At 40.6% G+C, this 22,577-nt stretch overlaps 1 long non-coding RNA gene across 1 annotated transcript; it reads right to left on the bottom strand.

Annotated features, from left to right (window-relative positions):
* Positions 1 to 5,367: 5,367 nt before the first annotated feature.
* Positions 5,368 to 16,072, bottom strand: LOC103793349 (uncharacterized). The gene is made up of 3 exons (XR_001911784.4): positions 15,831 to 16,072; positions 11,216 to 11,291; positions 5,368 to 5,752 (listed from the first exon to the last, which is right to left on the bottom strand). It is a non-coding gene; the product is annotated as an uncharacterized LOC103793349 (long non-coding RNA).
* Positions 16,073 to 22,577: the final 6,505 nt, after the last annotated feature.

The raw sequence follows: 22,577 nt of genomic DNA, 5'->3' as shown, positions 1-22,577 counted from the left end.
GGAAGGAAGGAAAGAAGAAAGGAAAACATGAGCAACTTTGTGCCTCAGAGGTACCAGCAAATTGGCAGTGCCAACGTATGTGCTTTGACTCTCTCAATCCAGACCCCATTTCTTTTATAACATCTCCCCTCCCCCATTCCTTATCTAGTCTTCAGAGAATAATCGACAATCCATATCTATGGAGGATCCACCACCCCTTCTTATCTTTCCAGGAAGGAGCCTCGAAGCACTTGAGTAGGAAGAGCACACATATTGAATGAGCTCCGCTCTGAAAACAGAGGGCCTCTGGCATGGGACTTCAGACCCAGAAAGCCAGGAAAATGGTGCCAGGTTTGGGAAGAGGGATAGAGAATCCTGAGTTCCAGCCCTAGCTTTGCCGCTGACAGATGGGATGACTTCGGCAGCAAATCGCTTCCCCTCTCTGGGGCCTCTGTTATTTCTTGCACAAAACGGGAGGGTTGCTTGCAATGAGTCTCCTTTAGGGGCTTCTCTGGGTCTGGAATTCATTCTTTCTAAAGGTAGTGTGTTCTCCAGACTCTGGAAATACCTGCGTGGCTGGGGAGGAACCGCACAGAAGGCACAGGATCTCCCCGGTTCACCACTGCAGGCTCACTATGCTGCGCATGCAGGCTCACCTGCCACAGAAATCAAAATAGAAAGTGTCAAACATGCATCGACGTGTCTTCCCACGTCACCCAGCTGATGTGCCTCCAATCTGGATCTAATCTCCTGCCTTACTGCTCTGGGCTCCACTTTAAGGTGGAGAGTTTCTCATCTGGAAAGTGAACAGCCAGAGCCTACAGGGAAGCCCGCTTTTCTTTTCAGTTTGTTGAAATCATACCACCCCTATCGCCCTCCCTTTGGGGCTGGCCAGTCTTTCTTACCTTCCCTCCTGAAACTGCAAACAACATATATTCAGAAGCGAAGGGACAGGTTAGTGCAATGAACTAAGTGTTTGTATCCTCCCCAAATTCACATATTGAAACCCTAATCCCCAGTGTGATGGTATTTGGAAGTGAAGCCTTGGGAGGCCATCAGGTCACAAGGAGTACTCATGAACAGAATTAGTGCCCTTATGAAAAGAGACTCCAGAGCTCTCTCCTGGCCTCTTCCTGCCGCATGAAAATACAATGAGAAGCTGACCGTCTGTAACCCTGGAGAAGCCCTTACCAGAACCCAACCACTCTGGCACAGCTGATCTCAGACTTCCAGCCTCCAGAACTGTGAGAAACAAATTTCTGTCGTTTATAAGACACTCAGTCTATGGTACTTTGTTACAGTACCCCGAGCAGGCTAAAACAATCAATGAGTTATGATGCCTGAATGAGAAATAAAGCAGTCTAATTTGGAGTGAAGGGAAGTCAGTGTGAGATGATTCTGGTAACAGGGAAGAATGAGCAGAGGACAGATCCTTCCTTATTTCACCACCTCCCATTCTTACCACTATCCTGTTTAGAGATGAAAATAGACAGTTAAATATTTGGTTAGTCAAGGAGATGTTCACCCAGGAATAAAATTTCTCGTTTGTCACTTGCCTTGGTCCCCTAGAACCTGCCCTCCAGTCTCAAACCAAAGGAAATGAGGAACAGGAAAACAATGATAAGAGGGACTTGAACCTTAACTGCTGCTTCCTCGGCCAGATGCGTCTGTCCTTAACCGAACTGTCCTACTGCTTGTGAGATCACTGCTGATATGTGCTTGCTGGCATTTGAGTCTGGTCTGGTATTGATTTAAGGGAAGGAAATACATCACAAATCTTTATGGGCAAAGATAATTGCAATGGGGCTCGTTTTTCCTAACCAAAGTCTTTTCTTCATTGCCACTGGATTCGAAAGGACTCCATCTCCACATCCTCCACCAAGGCTGTCTCCCCAGAGAGGGCATTCCAGTCCCTGCCCTCTGGCCTTTAATGTGGCCATCAGCTAATCTTTGAAATCCTCTTCTTCCCCCCTTCCCTAGATAGCTCCTGAGGCTGCAAAGAAATTTTCCTTTAAAGCAACAACTCTATTGTCCAGATACAGGACTTTGTACTTGCCCATTTGAAGTCTGATCTTTTCATTCATACTTTGATGAATAAAGTAATCTATTATTTTTACATGTACAAAGAACTAGCCTAAAGTTTATGCCCAACTCACAAGTTCTGTTTATAGATAACGGTAGCTGGTGAACAATGTACCCATTCTCTCACCATGTTCCTTCTAGGCTATAAAAAAGGCAAATCTCAAACCAAGTTTGTCCTATCACGTGAACATTTATTCAATAAATAATTATTGGCAAGCAGGCAGGACACATCTCACGCAATGATTTCGCAAACGAACTCCCAGCTCTCTTTTGGGACCTATGAACATCACATTTACAGAATAAATTTCGTCAAGACGGGCACAACAATATACCAGAAGCAGGATTTGGTTTCTCTCAGTTATCCTCGCAAGACCAGAAATGCTCCCAAGTCAGAGGCTGAAGCCAAGGTCATGTGGTGACCCAGCCTCAGATGCCTGCTCTAAGGGTACGTACAACAATCTTGTAAGATGATCATGCCCTGGTCATGAAAGGTAATGTGTGTCTCTAAAATATTTTAGCCAACACACAAAACCTGAATACTTTGATTTCTCCAATGAGAATGGATTTCTAATAATCATTATGCTAATTAACAAGTGATCATGTTCACCAATAAGAGCATTTCTGATATCACTCAAAGGAATTGGTCAGCTTGCTTTAGACAGACAGTAAGTGAAGGGTCTCTGGAGCACCTCCGACCCGTGTTTTGTACAGATATGGGAACTGGCACAGGGGACTTGCCTAAACATGCCCGCGGTGAACTAAGGGCTCACATGTGCACTGAGGCAGTGGGGTGGAGTCACAAGGAATTCACACCTTATACAAATAGGGAACCCAGCTTCATCAGCATGTATGTAAAAGCCCTTATATTCAACTATGAAGGGGGCAACGAGGAACCTGCTTTCAGGACCCCTCTCTTCGCTGAGAGCTTTCTTTTTGCTTAGTAAATTCTACTTCACTCACTCTTCAAGTGTTTGCATGCCTAATTTTTCCTGGTTGTGAGATAAGAACCCAGACCTAGCTGAGCTAAGGAGAAAAAAAAAAAATCCTGCATCACCAGTATGTTATCTAGCAAAGCCTCAGATGTTGACTAAAATCTGGAGAACAGAGCACTGGTAGTAACTGCATTGGGTAGGGTACCTCTGCTGTAGCTAACTAGATATCCACACTCCCACCCCGTCTACCACCTTTTCCAGTGTGAATTCTCACTTTGGGTGACTGGCTGAATATAAAGTTAAAGCTTAAACTGACTGCCCATGAACAATTTTGCATAGTCTATGCTAAAATACTTTAAAGGAGAACATTGCAACCACTCCTTATGACTCAGCTTGTAAGTCACAACCCAAATCAAGTCAATCCTAACTTCTTGAGTATTCTGCCTTACATATTTCATGTGCAATGCTGGATGCTTCCTACCTCAAGTGTGTGCAGATGTAGAAAATACACAATGAATTCATGCAAACATATTATTTGAGGAGGAAGGAAATATGGAGGGATATAAAAGCAGTTAGTTACAAGATGTCAAATTGAAACATTGGTATTGTGCTCCGACCATCTTTTTTTTTTTTTTTTTTTTTTGAGATGGAGTCTCACTCTGTCACCAGGCTGGAGTGCAGTGGTGTGATCTCAGCTCACTGCAACTTCCATCTCCCAGGTTCAAGCCGTTCTCCTGCCTCAGCCTCCCTAGTACCTTGGGACTACAGGCATGCACTACCACACTCAGCTAATTTTTGTATTTTTAGTAGAGACGGGGTTTCACCATGTTGGCCAGGATGGACTCTCTCTTGACCTTGTGATCCCCCCACCTCGGCCTCCCAAAGTGCTGGGATTACAGGTGTGAGCCATTGCGCCCAGCCTCTGCACGTTTTTTTTTTTTTTTCAATCTTATTCAAATGGCATCCTTGATATTACAATGCTATGGCTAGTTACGGGGACTGGTTAGGTTAAAGTATTAACCAACTGGATGAAAAGTATGCATGTAAATTATACTTTACATTTCAAAAAGAAAAGTAATATAATAAAAAGACATATTTAAGGGGAAAGATGAAGAGTTCTGTTTTATATGTTTCATTCATACTTGATGAATAAAGTGGTCTATTATTTTTACATATATAGAGAACTGGTCTAAAGGTTACACCCCACTCACAAGTTCTGCTTGTAGATAATGATAGCTGCTGAAGAATGCGTTCATTCTCTCACACTGTTCCTTTCAGGCTGTAAGAAGGAACTAAGTGTGTTTTCTATGGACTATGGAAATTGTTAAGAGTCCTGTGGGTAGCTGGATATGCAGAAGGAGACATTTTCTTACGATTGGGTAAACATATATTTTAAAGCCAAAGAGAAGCAGTCTTTAAAAAGACTGAGGATGTAGGAGAATTTGAAGGTCATACACAGAGATTCCAGAGGACACAGGGTAAGGCTGGGTGAGAGAGAAAGAGAGAAGAGGCACGTGAGAGGAACCCCAAACAGTATGCATAGGAAGGTAGACCAAAGCATCTGCAGCCACATGGCAGAGACCAAGGCTGATGGTAAAGTGAGGTGTGGTGTGATGACCTTGTCTCAAGGTCTCAAACAGAGCTGGGAGGTAAAGCAACTTCATGCCAATGTGAGGTTGCACACTCCATGGTGGTCCAGTCTACAGGTACAGCAGTTCATCCCAAAGTCTTATTTATACAGGCCCTGTCCTTGATCTGGGTCTGAGAACTCCATCAGGATAAGATGTGGTCTCTTTCCTAATCATGAACTCTCTGCCACAATTAGCTTGCTGGCCCAATTACCTGGTTCCTACTTGACCCAGCTGGGAACACTGCTTCTTTGAACCACTGGGTTTTCTAATCCTAAAAACTACACTTGTATACTCAGTGTCATTATAAATATGCACCCACACCTGGGATGTTCCCCCATCTATCCTAATGGATGACTACATCCAAGGAAAGATCCAGAAGTTTTAGAGCACCTGAGAAAGCAAACTTACACACGGGTATACCTTCTCTTTAAATGGTACCTACTTATGGTTTTATCTGATAAATAAAATCACTGCTTAGACATTTGTGAAAAATGGAAAATATTTTTAAAAGCACAAATAATAGAATTAAAATCACCCATTATCTGTACTCCTCTACCAGAAGTAACTACCATATTACCATTTAAAACCTACTTCCTGTTTTTTTCTTCACACAGATAACTTATATATTTTATCAAAATGGATCTATTCACATAATAATATACTCTTTTTCTATGTCAGGAAATATTCTTCTATTAAAATAATGTCAATGGTTGCATGGTACAGATTAATTTTCCAAGTTTTCATTTTTATGAAAAAATTGTGTTTATTGTGCCTGTAAATAAGTCTTTGTAGAAATCTATTTTTATTTCCTAAAGATGGATTCCTAGATATGGAATTGATAAATGAAAGCATATGTGCATTCATAAAGTTTTCAAGACATGGGCAAATTACCCTGCAGAAACTCTAATCTTCCCTCCCATCAGAGGTATATGAAAGAACCTTATTTCCTGTTCCCAAACCTTGCAATATTAAAGAAGTTCAGCCATACCAATCACACCAAGCTATTTGCGTTACAGAGGAAGCAGTAATTACTGAGTAGTCAAGAGCATGGACTTCAGAATCAGATCATCCTGGGCACAGATGTGTAGTTCTATCACTTGTGGTGTGAGAGAATTCCAGTGGGTTGTTCTAAAAGGAAAAGAAAAAAAGCCTTATTAAGGTATAATCACCATACAATCAATTAAACACATATAAAGTATATAATTTCAACCGTAAGACACCTGGCATGGCATACTAACATCAGACAAAACAGACTTTACATTTATACAGCTCCTGAAACCATCACCACAATGAAGATGGCGAACACATCCATCCCCCTCAAAAGTTTTCTTTTGTAATTTCTCCTTCCTGGCCTTCTCTAGTCCCAGCCACAAGCAAGCACAAATCTTTCTGTCTCTATAGATGTGTTTATATTTTCTAGAGTTTTGTATAAATGCCACAAAATAGCATGTACTCTTTTTCACCTTGCTTCTTTCATGCAACATAGTTATTTTGAGATTCATTTGTCCTGTCACATATATCAACAGGAAACTGGTGACATCGGGGTAGAATTCAGACTGGGAAGGTCAAGTGACTCAGTGAACAGAGTAGGATCAGCGCCTGGGTGTTATATGGGTAGAACAGCAGAAATGAGTGAGAGTTCAGGGTACAGTGGTGAGGGGTGGCAAGGATGGGGTGGGAGTGACACATTTGTAAGCAAAAGACAGGGCTGAAAATCAAGCCTCAGAGCAGCACTCTCTTAGGGTGCATGGAATCATACGAGCTCAAATCCACACTATGTCACCAGGAAAAGCAAGTCAGAGCAAGTCCCTGGCATCAGTATGAGTCTTTGCTTGCCAAAGGGGCAATCGATCTAATTCTAATTAGAGAATTAGAATTAGAACTATCTATGGACTTGCCAGGAGAGCCCTTAACACTCTGATATCCATTCATTTCTTTTCCAAAATGGAATTCCTTGTTATTGACTGAGTTGAAATCACTGGAGTTATTTGTATTAAAAAGCCCACACACATCTGGTAGTTTTGCTTTATTCTATTACAATGCTAATAAACACAATTTTCTTCCAGTCTCCAAGCTACTTTTGGAAAAATTAAAAAGACATATTTCACTGCAAACAATCCTCTTTGAATTGACATGGCAATTCTAAAACTTTCCCTCTGGTTCCCAAAAGTAATTATACCCAGTCGGGGCAAAGAAATCTTTGTTTTCTAATTATAGAACAGATGTTTTCCAGAAGCAATTACCCCTGAGCCACTAGTAAAAATAATAAAACAAATTGATCTTTGATTTTGGAAACAGCTGTGTGATTCTGCCAGCAACAAACGTTTATTAGAAGAAAAAAAAAAGAGTTGCCATTTATATGAACCAAACGTATTTCACATTTCCTGATTTTCCTGATTTCACAGAATTCTGAGAGTCCAGAAATCAAGAGCAAGAGCCAGTTACTGCTATTTCTTTGAAAACAGTGGAAGCTTTGGAGCACTCGATTTTGGCAGAATTTCATGAGCTCACCCCTGTTGGATCTCAGGATTCTAGGTACACCTCACCTATTATCTTCTGTGTAATTTTCTACAGGGTGGTTCTGACCAGTCATTCACTCAACACTCAACTTCGCTGAGCATCTACTATCTTAGGCACAGTCTCCCTGGCCGGATCTAACCCTTTCAGGAGTTTCTCTCTTGCCTGCTAAACTAAGCTAAGCATCACCTGGGAATTGGAGTGTCTCACCTGGGAATTGAAGACCCTCTCCAAGTGCTCCTAGCACCCTTTCCCTTTTTTTTATGAGACAGACTCTTGCTCTGTCGCCCAGGCTGGAGTGCTGTGGTGGGATCTCAGCTCATGGCAACCTCCGCCTCCCAGGTTCAAGCGATTCTCGTGACTCTGCACTATAGGTTTGTGCTTCAGCCTCTCAATTAGCTAGGATTATAGGTGAATGCCACCCCGCTGGCTAATTTTGTATTTTTAGTAGAGATGAGGTTTTGCCATGTTGGCCAGGCTGATCTCGAACTCCTGACCTCAGGTGATCCACCCGCCTCAGCCTCCCAAAGTGCTGGGATTACAGGTGTGAGCCACCGCGCCGGCTGTGCTCTTAGCACCCTTTTTTATTCTTAGCTTCAATTTCTCTGTGCTCTTCTTTCCTCTACTACTTCCCACATTAAGTTAACTTCCCAGCTAGAGATAGTCACAATTTATGCAAGAAATTTTTTCTTCAATTCACATATCTTAGGACCAATTGTCCTGCAGGAATATATATAATGTTTGGAGTATATATAGTTATGAGAAAAATTATTCTTACAGCTATGTAGCCATCAATTTCCCCATTTTCACCATAATTTTGTCCAATTACAGAATTTTGTGAACCTAAGGTGTACCTACCCTAGTCTGTTTTATTTTTTCTCAACACTGGCTCTAATGCATCCTCCTAAATCACTATTAAACTTATCATAACCACTGCTTGGTCTCCTTCTGGCATTTTAACACAGCTGGCTTTCCAAAGTTATTGATTTTTTCAGGCAAAACTTTTTGTATCAGGCCAAGCACCTGCACAAAATAAAAGTCTAGATAATATTGTTACACAATGTACAAAAGATTTAAAAATTATAATAGCAACATAAAAATCACCACAATCAGAATTTTCAGTACCCATAAACAAAAGATTGGTTTTTGGACTAAACAATAGCAATGTGGAATAGTGAGTATTTTGCTTAACCAGCAAAAGATGCATCAACATTTCACATTCAAACACACTTTATTATTCACTCAGCCCTCCAGCTTGGAAGTTATACAACAAATTGGAGTTTTTAAATTTGAGAAATGAGAATCATTCCAAATTTGTCTAGTAAATAAAACTCCATTAACATGTCTATGCATCATATTTTCAAATTCCTCTAACTCTGGTTCACATAAAAGGAAACAACTTTGAAATTTTCTCCTTTAAGTGTTCTTCCTCCTTCTCTGAACAATTTAAACCTGTCAGAATCTTATCAGTATTTAAAGCCCAGAAGACACAGAATTAATTTGCTTGTCGCTTAAATCCAGTAACTTCTGAACTTCCATTACAGTGCTGTCTTATGCGAATGTGTCTGCTTTTCTTATCTTTTCCTATCCCTCCTTAGACTAGCTATTTCTTAGCAACTAAGAAATGTTGTACACTCATAGTCCTTAAACACTTAACACAACACTTGCCAGAGGAGGTGCTGAGGAAGTTTGCTGCCAGGTACAGACCCAGCCACGGGACTGCTGGGTCACAGAACACTTTTATTTTCAATTTTTTAAATTTAATTTAACACTATACTGTTTTCCATAATGGCTGCACTCATTTACATTCCCACCAGCAGTATATATAGGTTCCTTCTTCTCCACATCCCCACCAACACTTGTCATTTTTTCATTTCCTTGACTGTAGCCATTCTGACTAAAATGATAGCTCACTGTAATTTTGATGTGCATTTCCCTGATAATTAGCAATGTTGATCATTTTTTCATATATCTGTTGGCCATTTGTATGTCTTCTTTTGTGAAATATTTATTCAGGTACTTTGTCCGTTTTTTAATTGGCTTATTTGGTTTTGTTGTTGTTGAGTTGTTTGAGTCTTTATTTTATTTCTTTTCTCTGAGATGGGATCTTGCTGTCACCCAGGCTAGAGTGCAGTGGCATCATCATAGCTCACTGTAGCCTCCAACTTCTGGGTTTAACTGATTCTTCCACCTCAGTCTCCCAAGTAACTGAAACCACAGATGCATACCACTTCACTTGGCTAATTTTTAAATTTCTTTTAGAGATGGGGTCTCACTTTGTTTGCTGGTCTCAAACTCCTGGCTTAAAGGGATTCTCTCACCTCAGACTGTCAAAGTGCTGGGATTACAAATGTGAGCCATCGCACCCAGCCTTGGATATTAACCCTTCATTAGATGTATAGTTTGCAAATATGTTCTCCCATTCCGTAGCTTGTCTCTTTGCTCTGTTGATTGTTTTCCTTCTGTACAGAAGCTTCTTAGTGTGATGTAATTCCATTTGCATATGTTTGCTTTTGTTGCCCATGCTTTTGAGGTTTTATCCCAAAAACTCCAAGGGAAATGAAATCAGTATGTTGAAGAGATATTTGTATCCCATGTTTATTTTGGCATTATTCACGATAACCAAGATATGGAATCAACCAAAATTTCCATCAATGGATGGATGGACAAAGAAACTGTGGTTTATATGCACAATGGAATATTACATACAATCATAAAAAAGAATAAAATCCTGTCATTTGAGACAATATGGAAGGATATTATGAACCTGGAGGACATTATGTTAAGTAAAATAAGCCAGGCACAGAAAGACAAATACTTCATGATCTCACTCATATGTAGACTCTAATACGTTGTTATCATAGAACATAGAGTGTCCATGTCCAAATTTCTGCCCTCCCCACTCCCTTTTTTGAGACAGGATCTCACTCTGTTGCCCAGGCTGGAGTTCATGGCACCAGCACAGCTCATCACATCCCCGACCTCGCAGTCTCAAGCAATCTGCCCACCTCTGCCTTCCAAGTAGCTGGAACTACAGGTGCATGCCACAATGCCCAACTATGTTTTTAAATTTTTTTTTTTTTTTTTTTGTAGAGACAGGATTTCACTATGTTGTCTAGGCTGGTCTCAAACTCCTGGTCTTAAGTGATCCTTCTGCCTCAGCCTCCCAGAGTAATGGGACTACAGATAGAAGCCACCACACTCAGACTTTTTCTTTTCATTAGGACACCTGTCATATTGGATTAGAGACCCACTCTACTCCAGTGTGACATCATCTCAACTAATTACATCTGCAGCCATCCTGTTTCTAAATAAGGTCACGTTCTGAGGTGACAGGAGCTAGGACTTCAACAAATGAATTTTTGTAGAGACATAGTTAAACCCATAAGAGGCACCCTTCTATAGAAGAGCCAAAGGAAAAACCTGGAATCACTTTCTGGAGTGAAAGAATGGTCTTGTGAGCTGGCTTTCACTGAGTACTGAATGCCAATTAAGAGACCATTCCAGGTTCTCCCAGATAAGTCACTGAGCCTCTCAGGGTTTTCTGAGTATAACAAAACCTGCCCTATCATCTTCTAAAAGTTGGTTGGAGTAATATGTGGGTTTCACAATGTGAATGGTGTTCAGGAGTAAATTATAACACTCCTTGAAGAGAAAAACTGTCTCCTGATGGTCCTTTCCTATGCTCGATGCCCAATCAGGGTACTTAGTTCAACATATTACTTGAATAAATGAATGAATAAACAACCAAGAAATGTGCCTCCCAGGTTCAAGCAATTCTTCTGCCATAGCCTCTCAAGTAGGTGGGATTACAGATGCCTGCAACCCCAGCCAGCTAATTTTTTTTTTTGTATTTTAGTAGAGATGGGGTTTCACCATGTTGGCCAGGCTGGTCTCCAACTTCTGACCTCAGTTGTTTCGCCCACCTCGGCCTCCCAAAGTGCTGGGATTGCAGGCATGAGCCACTGTACCTGGCTGAGAAGTGTAATTTAATGTAACCTGGGAGTGAATTTTTGGGCCAAATGTCATTACCAGATTCTCATTCATTCTTTCTTTCCATAAATATTTACTGACCATGGACTATAGGCCATGTGTTGTTCTACAGTGTTGAATGTGGTAGATGCTGATTCTTCCTTCATGAAGCAGACATCTGAGTAGGGGAGACAAAAATATAGAACAGTAAATGTATAAATGAGCAAGAGAATTTTCAAGAAGAGTAGTGCTTTTGAGTAAATAAATGGGGCAGTTTGGAGGACGGACTCAAGATGGCGCGGTGAGAACAACCCAGGATTGAAGCTCTTGGTGAACGTGCAGAGGGTGAGTCAGGGCTGCATTTCCAGACGGATCTTTGTTGCCCACAGAACGGGGAAATTCCCAGGTATAAAAGAGACATGGGATGCCCCAGACTAGCAGGGCCTGGAGTGGACCTCAGCAGTTGTACAGTAAAGGGGCTAGACTGGTAGAAGGAAAACCAAGTAACAGAAATACTTCATCATCAACAATCTGGGTGTCCACTCAGAGACCCAATCGAAAAGTCAGCAACTACTCAGATGACAGGTGGATAAATCCACAAAGATGGGAAGAAACCAGTGCAAAAAGGAGGAAAACACCCGAAACTAGAACACCTCGCCTCCTACAAAGGACCATAACTCCTCATCAGCAAGGGAACAAAGCTGGACGAAGAATGACTGTGATGAAATGACAGAATTAGACTTCAGAAGGTGGATAATGAGAAACTTTTGTGAGCTAAAAGAACATGTTTTAAATCAATGCAAAGAAACTAAGAACCTTGAAAAAAGATTCGAGGAAATAATAACAAGAATGGATAACTTAGAGAGGAATATGAATGAATTGAAGGAGCTGAAAAACACAATATGAGAACTTTGTGAAGCATGCACAAGTTTCAACAGCTGAATTGACCAAGCAGAAGAAAGAATATCAGAAGTCGAAGATCAACTCAATGAAACAAAATGAGAAACCAAGATTAGAGAAAAAAGCACAAAAAGGAATGAACAAAGTCTCCAAGAAATGTGGGACTATGTGAAGAGACATAACCTATGTTTGATAAGCATACCAGAATGTGACAAAGAGAATGAATCCAAGCTGGAAAATACTCTTCAGGATATTATCCAGGAAAATTTCCCCCACCTAGCAAGACAGGCCAACACTCAAATGCAGGAAATATAGAGAACACCACAAAGATATTCTGCAAGAAGAGCAACCCCAAGGCACATAATCGTCAGATTCACCAGGGTTGAAATAAAGGAGAAAATACTAAGGGCAGCCAGAGAGAAAGGTTGGGTCACCCACAAAGGGAAGCCCATCAGACTCACAGCAGATCTCTCAGCAGAAACCCTACAAGCCAGAAGAGAGTGGGGGCCAATTTTCAACATCCTTAAAGAAAAGAACTTTCAACCCAGAATTTCATATCCAGCCAAACTGAGCTTCATAACTGAAGGAAAAATAAAATGCTTTGTGAACAAGCAAGTACTCAGAGATTTTGTCACCACCAGGCCTGCTTTACAAGAGCTCCTGAAAGAGGCACTACACATAGAAAGGAACAACCAGTACCAGCCATTCCAAAATCACACTAAATGCTAAAGAGCATCAACATAATGAAGAATCTACATCAACTAACGGGCAAAACAGCCAGCTAGCATCAAAATGGCAGTATCAAATTCACACATAACAGTATTAACCCTGAATGTAAATGGACTAAATGCACCAATCAAAAGACACAGACTGGCAAACTGGATAAAAAAACAAAACCCATCAGTGTGCTGTATCCAGGAAACCCATCTCACATGCAAGGATACACAACGGCTCAAAATAAAGGGATGGAGGAAGATTTACCAAGCAAATGGAGAGAAAAAAAAAAGCAGGAGTTGCAATTCTCATCTCTGATAAAATAGACTTTAAAGCAACAAAGATCAAAAGAGACAAAGAAGGCTATTACATAATGGTAAAAGGATCAATACAACAAGAAGAGCTAACGATCCTAAACATATATGGACCCAATACAGGAGCACCCAGATACATAAGGCAAGTTCTTAACGACTTACAAAGAGACTTAGACTCCCACACAATAATAGTGGGAGACTTTAACACTCCACTGTCAATATTAGTCAGATCAACCAGACAGAAAATCAACAAGGATATCCAGGGCTTGAACTCAGACCTGGAACAAGCAAACCTGATAGACATTTACAGAACTCTCCACCCCAAATCCACAGAATATACATTCTTCTCAGTGCCACATCACACCTACTCTAAAATTGACCACATAATTGGAAGTAAAGCACTGCTCAGCAAATGCAAAACAACTGAAATCATAACAAACAGTCTCTCAGACCATAGTGCAATCAAGTTAGAACTCAGAATTCAGAAACCAACTCAGTACCGCACAGCTTCATGGAAACTGAACAACTGGCTCTTGACTGTTGACTGGATAAACAATGAAATGAAGGCAGAAATAAAGAAGTTCTTTGAAACCAATGAGAACGAAGACACAACATGCCAGAATCTCTGGGACACATTTAAAGCAGTCTCCAGAGGAAAATATATAGCAATAAGTGCCCATATGAGGAGAATGGAGAGATCCAAAACTGACACCCTATTGTCAAAATTGAAAGAGCTAGAGGAGCAAGATCAAAAAAACTCAAAACCTAGCAGAAGACAAGAAATAACTAAGATCAGAGCAGAACTGAAGGAGATAGAGACACGAAAAACCCTTCAAAAAAATCAATAAATCCAAGAGCTGGTTTTTTTAAAAGATCAACAAAATAGACAAACCACTAGCCAGATTGATAACAAAGAAAAGAGAGAACAACCAAATAGATGCAATAAAAAATGATAAAGGGGAAATCACCACAGATTCCACAGAAATTCAAGCCATCATCAGAGAATATTACAAACAACTCTATGCACATAAACTAGTAAACCTGGAAGAAATGGATAAATTCCTGGACTCCTGTGTCCTCCCACGCCTAAACCAGGAGGAAGCTGAAACTATGAATAGACCAATAACAAGGTCAGAAGTCGAGGCAGCAATTAAGAGCCTACCACACAAAAAAAGTCCAGGTCCTGATGGGTTCATAGCCGAATTCTACAAGACACACAAAGAGGAGCTGGTACCATTCCTTCTGAAACTCTTCCAAATAATCCAAAAAGAGGGAATCCTTCCCAAATCATTTTATGAGATCAACATCATCCTGATACCAAAACCCGGCAGAGACCCAACAAGAAAAGAAAACTTCAGGCCAATATCCATGATGAACATAGATGCAAAAATCTTCAATAAAATATTGGCAAGCTGACTGCAACAGCAAATCAAAAAACTTATCCATCATGATCAAGTAGGATTCATCCCGGGGATGCAAGGCTGGTTCAGCATACGCAAGTCTATAAACGTAATTCACCACATAAACAGAACCAAAAACAAAAACCACATGATTATCTCAATTGACGCAGAGAAGGCATTCGACAAAATTCAACAGCCCTTTATGCTAAAAACCCTCAATAAACTCGGTATTGATAGAATGTATCTCAAAGTAATAAAAGCTATTTACGACAAACCAACAATATCATACTGAATGGGCAAAAACTGGAAGCATTCCCTTTGAAATCCGGCACTAGACAAGGATGCCCTCTTTCACCACTCCTATTCAATATAGTACTGGAAGTTCTAGCCAGAGCAATCAGGCAAGAAAAAGAAATAAAGGGTATTCAAATAGGAAAGGTGGAAGCCAAATTGTCTCTATTTGCACACGACATGATAGTATACCTAGAAGACCCCATCGCCTCAGCCCAAAAACTCCTGAAACTGATAAGCAACTTCAGCAAACTCTCAGGATATAAAATCAATGTGCAAAAATCACAAGCATTCCTCTACACCAATAACAGACTTAAAGAAAGCCAAATCAAGAACGAACTGCCATTCACAATTGCTACAAAAAGAATAAAATACCTAGGAATACAACTTACAAAAAACGTAAGGGACCTCTTCAAGGAAAACTACAAACCACTGCTCAAAGAAATAAGAGAGGACACAAACAAATGGAGAAACATTCCATGTTCATGGTTAGGAAGAATTAATATCGTGAAAATGGCTATACTGCCCAAAGTAATTTACAGAATCAACTAGTGACTGTAGCTTAGCCAAGCTGTCACATCAAAAAGACAGTCACAGTGTTCCAGATGGGATGGTCCAAAAAAGTGGCATTGAACAAAAAGTTGAAGAATGAGAGAAGGCAGGCAGAGGGAGAAGCAAGTACAGAGACCGTAAGATGGAAAGAGCATGACATGCTTTAAAACACTGCAGGGAGGCCAGTGTGCCTGGATGATTACAAACTAGGAGGAAAGAAGGTAACAGATAACTGGGAGATAACCAGTCATGTGGGCACTTTAAGTCATAAAAACACGTGCAGATTGTATTCTAACTAATATAGGAAGACATCAAAAGTTTTAACCAGCAAAGCAACATAATAGACGTAAGTTTTAAAAGATAAGCATACTTTTGCTGTGCAGGAAGACCAGTTAGAAGAATGCCCAGGTGAGAGTGGATTGTGGTTTCACTGGGATGTTGGTGGTAGGGAAGGAGAAAATTGGATAGGTTTGAGAAATACTTGGGGTAAACAAAGGCAGACATCGCTACTTAACTATTGGTATTCATTCTCCCCATTTTACCTACCAACCAAAGTCCAGTCTTCCTATTCAATATTCAAGGTAGAATATTCCCTACTGCAATATTCATCAGCTATCCTTGCTGCTGGAGTCAACAGTGGAGATGTATATGCAAGTTGCTAGACAGGCTTCTGGAAGAGCTCCTGTTAAGGACGGACTCAACCGGCTTGAGGTTTTTATCCTTTTGTCCTTCCCCTTCTTCCTGCCTTAAAGAGGAATGCAATTTTTGGTACAGCAATCATTCTGCAACTGTGAAAACAAAAGCAGCACAACTTATGTACATGCATTTGCATGTATATTTGTGCAGAGACAAGGGTGGTTCTGTGTATGTGCATTGGCACTGAGAAGTGAGATGCTTTATAAATAAACTAAGTTACTGGGTCTGGACTTTACTTACCAGAAGTACAGTTACCAGAAGTCACTTCTTCTCTCTTGACAAACAGAGCACCCACTTACCTTTTTCAGCAAGACACAGTGAGGCCTTGATGTACAAATGGCAGGTTAACATACTATGATTCCCTTCATTATGTGCATAACTCCTTTGGTGCATTTCCATCTCTAAAAATCCAGAGCAGAATAAACAACCACCTGGCATTTTCTCAAGTTTTGGCTCTGGAATCTCTCTCTTAATAATTTCCAGAAGAGACAGTAGAAAAAGAAGCAAAGGTTCATTCAAGGTCAGCTTCCACAACAACTGACTGATGTTAGCATCTGAATCTCTCCATAGATACTGTGCCTTTAGAAGAGAGAGAAGTGTGTGCGTGTAATGGCATAGTCTCCATTCATTCTGAAAGACAATCGACAGCGATGTTGATAATCTGGTGCTTTTGGATTTTCCTTTTTCTTTTTTGGGGGGAGCTTTGCTAATTCATTTGGTTAGGAAGACACTGCCAGCTTGTTTCATTGAAATAAATGTCAAAGTGGCCTTGGGAATGATGATAGAACCAAAGAGTTTATTTGTAGCATCCTTTGTTATTAAAATAGCAGCAGTGGCCCTAAAGAATCACTTGCTATACCAGATTTTTTCCCTCACAGCTTTGGTTGCTTAGTTATTATTTTATTTACAAATAATAGAGTAGGCTGCAGGAAGAGCAAAGACCTGGTTTTTTTAAAGTGCAAATTCCAGGGCTAAATCTCACACCAATAAATCAGAAACTTTAGGGATGGAACCTAGGAATCTATGTGACTCATATGTGTATGTGATTCTAATGTTATCAGAATAACCTATGTCTCCTTCTTACTCCTAAGAGTCCTTAATATTACAAGTTCTCCTGGAATCAAATAAGAACAAGGCTTAAAGAATAATCCAAAGGCAAAGTCTGTTGAAATTGGCTAGTTCATAGCCCCCTATAGGGGGACGGGCGCTGTGGCTCACACCTGTAGTCCCAGCCCTTTGGGAGGCCAAGGTGGGCAGCTCATAAGGTCAGGTGATCGAGACCATCTTGGCTAACACAGTGAAAACCTGTCTCTACTAAAAATACAAAAAATTAGCCAGGTGTGGCGGCACATACCTGTAGGTCCAACTACTCAGGAGGCTGAGACAGGAGAATCACTTGAACCTGGGAGGTGGAGGTTGCAGTGAATAGAGATTGCACCACTGCACTCCAGTCTGAGTGACAGAGCAGGACTCTGTCTCAAAAAATAAAATAAACAAGCAAACAAAAAAACCTTATAGGGTTGAGAAATAAGTGAAAGAGAAAAAACTACCAGATCTGCCCTTATTTGCTGGGGAAATAGTCTATTTATTGGTAAACTGTTTCAGGAGCAACCCAGGGTAACATGCATTGTGAGAAAGAAAATCAGCCATAATGGTGAAGGTATGAAATCAAAAGAACAGTCAGAGTTGGGTGGGAACCACTTCTTGCAACAAAATTAGTTTGGTTTTGATATTGAGAAATTGCACATTTCCATCAGAAATATTGATTTGGAGTTAGTTATATGTTAGAATTAATTCTTTTCATCTCAGAAACAGAAGCACGAATATGAGGACATATAGTGTATGATGTAGCATTTTTGAAGTTGAGGAGAAAAAGAATCAGTATTTACTAAATTGTGTTGAGACTTTCCATTTAAATAAAAGGAGTTAGATTCCTCCTCCATACCACATACAAAAATGAATTCTAGATGTATTAAATACTTAAAGATAGAGCAAAAGACCACAAAAGCATTAGATAATATTTTTATAATTCTAAAGCTAAGCCTTTCTGAGCAAGACATAAAGCTGAGAAGGTAAAAATGAAAAGACATAACAGATTTGACCACACAAAAATAAACAATCTGCGCTACAAAAGATACCATAAACAAAGTTAAAAGAAACCAGTAATAGGCTGGGAGAAAATATTTGCAGCAAATAAAATAGATAAGGAAATAATATCTGGACTATAGAGTTACTGCAAGGCAATAAGAAACAGGCAAACATCTCAACAGAAAACAAACAAAACAAGGTAAAGAACACAAATTACACAAAAGGATACAAACCATGAGCAAACATGAAAATATGCTCACCATATTTTCATGTTTGCAGACAAAAATTATTGCAGCAATTTTTTTTTGTTGTTGTTGAGACGGAGTTTCGCTCTTGTTACCCAGCCTGGAGTGCAATGGTGCGATCTCAGCTCACCGCAACCTCTGCCTCCTGGGTTCAGGCAATTCTCCTGCCTCAGCCTCCTGAGTAGCTGGGATTACGGGCACGCACCACCATGCTCAGCTAATTTTTTGTATTTTTAGTAGAGACGGGGTTTCACCATGTTGACCAGGATGGTCTCGATCTCTTGACTTCGTGATCCACCTGCCTTGGCCTCCCAAAGTGCTGGGATTACAGGCGTGAGCCACCGTGCCTGACCCCAAATTTTGTTTTCCTTCGACTTTTACTTTAAGTTCTGGGATACATGTGCAGGACGTACAGGGTTTTACATAGGTAAATGTGTGCCATTGTGATTTGCTGCAAGATATTATCAATATTTGTTAAATATTTGCTAGACAGCAGGAAGAATAGCTAATGGATGCACTAAGGCAGGATAAGGAGCACTTCCATACACTGCTGATATGTTTGGAAACACATAAATATAGTCATATGCTTTGTGAGGATGTTTAAGTCAATGACGGACTGCATATGTGAAGGTGGTCTCATGAGATTATAACACTTGTTTTTATTGTACCTTTTCAATATTTATATATATTTAGAAATACAGATATTTATCATTACATTATGATTGCCTATAGCATGCAGTATAGTAATACACTATACAGGTTTTTAGCCTAGGAGCAATTTGCTATACCGTATAGTCTAGATGCGTAGGAGGTTATACCATCTAGGTTGGTGTAAGCACACTCTATAATGCTCATACAATGACAAAATCCCCTAGCAACACATTTTTCAGCACGTGTCTCCTTTGTTAAGTGACACATGACTGTATAGCTTAAAGCAAGTAGAGGTGATGCAGGCTTTCCATTCTGAATTAGGGTTTATATATGGTTCAACCATTTGGAACATTATAAGCACCTCTCCTCAACTGTTCACATCACTCTAAATTTTGCTTACCCTTACCAATAGTAATTCACATACAACCTTACCTTTCATTAAAACATACTAGAATTCCACTAGAAAGTAGGTTCCATGTGAGTGGTGATTTTTTCTCTCTCTCTGTCACTCAGTGCAGTGGCATGATCATGGCTCACAGCAGCTTTGACCTCCTGGGCTCAGCAACCTCCCACCTCAGCCTCCCATGTACCTGGGACTGCAGGTATGTACCACCATGCCTGGTTAATTTTTGTATCTTTTGTAGAGATAGGGTTTTGCCATGTTGCCCAAGCTGGCCTCAAACTCCTGGACTCAAGTGAGCCACCTGCCTTGACCTGCCAGAGTCCTGGGATTACAGGCATGAGCCACCACACCCAGCTGAGTGATGATTTTTTAAAAACTGATTCTTACTACTGCATTTCTACTTCCTAGAGCAGCACAAGATACATGGTAGAGACTCCATAGTTTTTAACTGGACAGAATGAATGAACTCAGGGGTCCAAGCTGTGAAAGCCTAGGTCCAGGGATGGAGTTTCTGGCTATGATATGTCTCTGGCTAATATAGGCAGAAAGGAAATTATTATAAAGGTAACGGAGGGCTCTAAGTCCATGAAGAGGAAGAAGGACCTGGATTGGGAATGGCAGGAACTAAGAGAGACTGAGAAGTGGGAAGGGAGAGCCAGGGTCGTGCCCCAAGAACGACGTTAGATGCTGTGTCTGGATCCACCACCATTTCACACCCCAGCTGCCATTGCCAGAACCTCAGTGCCACCTCTATGCAGGGAATTGTCTCTCATCTTCCTGTACCTTCGCACTTCTCCCACTAGGCTTAAAGCATTGTGTGGCTGAACTCACATCCTGTTCCCTGTCGGGGTTTTTATGAAGTGGAGAGAAGGAATAGTTGGCTCATCTCCTAATAATAAGCATATCAGCCTTTGGAGAAAGGAAGGCTACATACAGGGTAGTAAAGAACCCCCTGTGAATGTCCACCACCATAATCACACAACAATCTTAAATTTTGCCTGTCCTTAAATTTATGGCTGTAAAAATCATGCAGCAACGTGAGAAATGCTTATACTGTCATGTTAATTTTTTTAAAACATGTTACAAAATTAAATAGACATTTGATACCACCTCTAAATGAAAAAGATGTGTAATAAAAAGGATGCATAAAAAAAAATCTACCAAATTCCAAACATGGAGAGTGCTAAGAATAGGTTTACAGGTGACATTTACTTTGTTCTCCTTTTCACAGAAATAAAGAAAATTTAAATGCATAAATTCTGTTCAATGGCAGGGCCCACTGCTTTCATCTCAGAAATGCCTGTGTATGAGACAGGGTGGAAGGGAAACTAGAATGTGTTGATTTTTGGAAGACTGACTGGCAAGACTAAAATTCACCACCTGCTTTTTATTTATTTATTTATTTATTTATTTTGAGATGGACGTCTCACTCTGTTACCCAGGTTGGATTGCAGTGACGCAATCTCAGCTCACTGCAACCTTTGCCTCCTGGGTTCAAGTGATTCTCCTGCCTCAGCCTCCAAGTAACTGGGATTACAGGCGTGCACCACCACTCCTGGCTAATTTTTGTATTTTTAGTAGAGACGGGGTTTCACCATGTTGGTCAGGCTGGTCTTGAACTCCTAACCTCATGATCCACCCACCTCAGCCTTCCAAAGTGCTGGGATTGCAGGCGTGAGCCACCGTACCCAGCCATCACTTGCTTTTTAATATCTAAGTGCACAATTAAGTGACAGGAGTTAAACAGCAAGAATGCTGCCTGGCCTCAGATAGGAGAGGAGATGAGCCAAAATCTCTTGTTTCCAAATCCCTCTCCTATCAACCTACCATAACACAGAGATTTTCAGGGCTGTGGCTGGAGGCAGGGTTTTCCTCCTGACCAGAAAAATGGGAAGATGGATTATAAGGAAGCACAGGAAAAAAACAATGAATTAGATTCTTATTAATGACTTCTTGAACAAAGTGAAGAAGGAGATTGGCAAGGCAGCATGCCCTCATAATCCAGGCTGACATCAGCTTAGACATTTTTTGTCCTCATCAGCTCAGTGGAAAGGTCCTGGTCTTTGGAGTTAAATAAACCTGGGAGCGAAAGTCATTTGACCTTGGGCAAGTTACTTCATTGACTTTTGGTTTCCTCCTTGGAAAAGGAGGGGAGTTACATCTCTTAGTATTATTTAGACTTCTTTTGTTAGAAGTATCAGAATGTGACTCAAACCAACTTTAGCAAAAAAAAACAAAGGGTGATTTATTATAAGGCAGCCAGAGTGTCTCCTGCAACTGAAGAACAACAGGAACCAGGAACAGGAAAGCCATCAGGAGACCAGGAAGAATGATTTCTCCTTGTTCTTTTCTTCTGCTCTCTCTCCAGTGCTTTCATTCCTCTTGGGAGGATCCTACCCTCCCACAACCCCAGACTGGCTTTTCAGCTACTTATGGGGGGCAGTGGGTGGTAGAGAGGATACTGGTATAAACTTGGCTGTGAAGGTCATTATTTTAAAATAGTTGTTTGGAGACAAGTGATGGCACAAAGCTTCTTCATAATTGTTGCTCCTATCGAATCAAGTACCACAAATCACACAGCTTCTGCAGCAAAAAGCCAGCCTCTGCTTTAAATGCTCAGAAAAGGCCACACCATGTTCTTTGTTGTGTCCCGTTGAACTGCTGGCCTAGAAATGAATTTGTCTGCCTCTTCTGCAAGCTGCTTTGTCCAGCCACAAGCTTGTTTTGTTGGCTTATAAAATTCAACAGCTGGTAAGGAATGGGGGTTGTGGATGGGAACGTCTATTATGATTTTGTTGGTTTTTTTAAGCTTTCACAGCAGTGTGAGGGAAAATGTTCATGACAAGTGCTACTATTTTGTGACTTTGTGTATCCCTTTGTTTATGTGCATGATTAGAAAAAGAACTGGAGTGGGGAGGGAGGATAGGAGGGCTAACGGGAGAACGGGAGAGAGAAAGCGTGAGAGATAGAAGAGCCAGAAAAACACAACAGGTATACTTTTAGTCTTACTACTACTGACAAATTCTATCCTCTGAGTTAGGACAAAAGTCAATGGAATACGAAATCTCACTTTTAATAACTGTAAAGAAGAAAGTTATTATCCCATCAAAGGGTTAAAGGATTCAGCTTCAGTTAATAGGGAGGCTAGCATTTTCCAAGCTCCTGGAAGAGATACTCTGATTGGACCAGCTGGAGCAAGCTGCCCCTTTT

This window comes from Callithrix jacchus, chromosome 5, assembly GCF_049354715.1.
Source record: "Callithrix jacchus isolate 240 chromosome 5, calJac240_pri, whole genome shotgun sequence".
NCBI lineage: Eukaryota > Metazoa > Chordata > Mammalia > Primates > Cebidae > Callithrix > Callithrix jacchus.
The sequence above is the reverse complement of the archived record's forward strand: the minus strand, read 5'-3'. Positions and strand labels throughout refer to the sequence as shown.